General features: G+C 41.7%; 1 pseudogene; it reads left to right on the top strand.

Annotated features, from left to right (window-relative positions):
• Window positions 1-1104: 1104 nt before the first annotated feature.
• On the top strand, window positions 1105-2389 carry LOC129149032 (40S ribosomal protein S15a-like; annotated as a pseudogene).
• Window positions 2390-2956: the final 567 nt, after the last annotated feature.

The raw sequence follows: 2956 nt of genomic DNA on the forward strand, positions 1-2956 counted from the left end.
TACTGGTACTGAGACCTCAGTGAAAAATTTTACATGGCTCAGTGGGGCAGAGAATACTCTGTAATATTCTAAAGATTTTTCTTGCGTGATATAATCCAGGCAGTTGTCCCTGGGTATTACCTTGAAATCAAGCCTTTGAAAATGTTGAACGATGCCCCCCAGGCTTCCTTCTGCATATCACTTGAAGAACAATTTGGGAAGAGTTGGAATAGTTTGGATGGAATTAAATTTTACATTCACAAAGCACACCTCTGACTTCAAAAGTCTTGTTTTCTTTTACTTACCAGAATAATTTTTGACACGTAGACCTCAGAGTACCTTTGCGAATGTCCTGATCCTAAATAAATTCTGCACTTTTTTATCTCTATGTCAATGCTTGCTATTTCCTCCAGTGGAAATATTTCTCTAATCTCACCCCAAATGAGGCTCCAATCTCACTGAGTGTTCAAGGCCACTCAACTGTGCATCCCACACATTAATTAGAACAATGTCTTTTCCAAAGTTGAAGTTCAATTAATATTGAATGAATGTCCATCTTGGAATTTTCTCTTGGCTGCATTATGGAAGAAAATAAAACTTTTTTTATTGTTTTTCATTATTTAACTCAATCTTTTTTGACTACTTTGGCTCTTCTTAGAAACTAAAAAGAAAAGCTTTCAAAGGGGCCATGTGTCATATCCTCCTAAGACAATTTCACTTTACACCATGAATCAGAGCATTGATGCCGGGCAAACCTAGTCATGACCCTGGGAAATCCACCGGATGAACATTTGCTCAAGATTTTGAGACCAGGCAGCTTGGCATCAGAGCAACGGCTCAGTTAGGAGAGAAGCATCGGCAGCATCATTTGCTCTTCACCTGCCTGCTATTAAGGGGGCAATGACACCACAGGATACCGTGATTTATCAGAGAGAAATAGCCTGGTAATAGAAGTAGAACTAGACCTCATTAAGATGAAATAGTGTCTGATATCCTTGAGTCAGACAAAAGCGAATATGAAATTGATGTGGTCAGCATTCCTGCCAACCTGCATTTGAAAAGAATCAAACAAAGTGGCAATTGACAGCACTTTAGGAGGAAAATACCCACAAATGAAACTGAAGCATGTTGAATGTAAACCTCTAGTCTTAAATGCATTCAAATAAGACTTTGCATTTGATTTCCTTCCACACTAAGATCATTCAGAACAAATCTATAAAAGAAATGAGGTGCATACATTTAATATGTTCTTGTCAAAGCCCTACAGCAAAAGGTGGTGATAGGATTAGTTTAATTCGCACACTCTCATCCTCCTGAAATCAGTATGGTCATGTTTCTAGTGTTGAAAAGACAAGAAGTGTTTCATGTAAAGGGGGTGGAGAAGGACAGCTGCTGACTCCTGACTTGGAGAAGAATATTACTGTCACTGGCCACAGTCCTCAAAGATCCTTAACTCTTGCATAAAAAGGATTATCACCTCTTCCCGCCATCTTTCTGTGCTGCCATAAGGACTGGTGCTCTGGAGAGTATCAACAATGCCGAAAAGAGAGACAAAGTCCAAGTTCTTATTAGGGTGTGCTCCAACATCATCCCCCAGTTCCTAACTGTGACAATGAAACGTGGTTACCTTGGCAAATTTGAAGTTATTAAGGACCACAGAGCTGGGGAAATTGTTGTGAAACTCACAGGCAGGTTAAACAAGTGTGGAGTAATCAGCTCCAGATTTGATATAACTCAAAGGTCTAGAAAAGGGGCAGAACAGCCTGCTTCTGTCCTGTCAGTCTGGTTTCATTGTACTGACAACCTCAGCAGGTGTGGTGAGCTGGCACGGCCATGGCATACTCAACCCCACATTGGGCGCCTTATGTGCTGCGCCAGCTTAGCCAGGTTCGGTGACCCTCAGAGGGGGCGGTGAAGGATTGAGAAAAGACAGACAAGGGAAGAAAGCTGGGTCTGGGTGGGACGCTTTCCTCTCTGATGGAGATCCCCTCTGATGGAGAACTAGCCACAGCACCACGGACTACAAGCCCTGTCTTTATTTTATAGCCAGATGCCACGAGGCAAAGTAAGGGTGTGGTCAAGATGTTTACAACATTCTCGTGGGTTTCAATACTACTCAATTACATACACCTGAACTCTATCAAGCCCACATCACTCAGACACGCGGGGCCACGTGTTCAGACCAGAGGTTCAAGCTTACAACTATAGCTTTTGGCTATAATTGTGCTGGGAGGGCTTTGCCCTCCAAGCTGGGACTTGCACGTGACAATGAGAGAACTGTGCCCTCTCATTAGTCTGAGGCTTGAACCTGTCCAAACACTGTAGCTGCTCTCCTCAAGCAGGCATCATGGACCATGAAGAAGCAAGACCAAAACACACAGGAGGGAAAATCCTGGGATTCTTTTTCTAAGGATGTAATACATAAATGCAAATAAAAATGCATAAATGGACAAAAAATTAAAAATAAAAAGAATATCAAAAGTTATCCAATGTTACTTTGCTATCTGGCACCTCCCAAACTATAGATAAGATGGAGGTGTCTTTTTACAGTGCACTTTAGCTTGAGAGCTTCAGTCTCCAAGCATAAAAGCCTTTATTCACATGATAGTCCACATTCTCAGTGGCTTCAGAGGAAGATAATCAGCATGCTCTTGTCTGAGAAGCTAGTGGCCTTTTAGTCCATGTCAGGTTTGGTATTGCTTGTTGTTGTTTTATCTTATTTATTAACAGAAGAAAACTTGATCATTTTTTCCCAAAGAATTGTCCATATATACTACCCTTTGTCTCCCACATAGGAGAGCATCTCCAACCTTCCAACCTTTTGTTTTTGTTTTAATATATATTTTTATTGCTTTCAGAGAGAAAGGGAGAGGGAGAGAGAGAAACATCAATGATTACAGAGAACCATTGATCAGCTGCCTCCTGGACTCCCCCTACCAGGGATTGAGCTCACAACCTGGGCATGTGCCCTGCTAGG

This window comes from Eptesicus fuscus, chromosome 5 (assembly GCF_027574615.1).
Source record: "Eptesicus fuscus isolate TK198812 chromosome 5, DD_ASM_mEF_20220401, whole genome shotgun sequence".
NCBI lineage: Eukaryota > Metazoa > Chordata > Mammalia > Chiroptera > Vespertilionidae > Eptesicus > Eptesicus fuscus.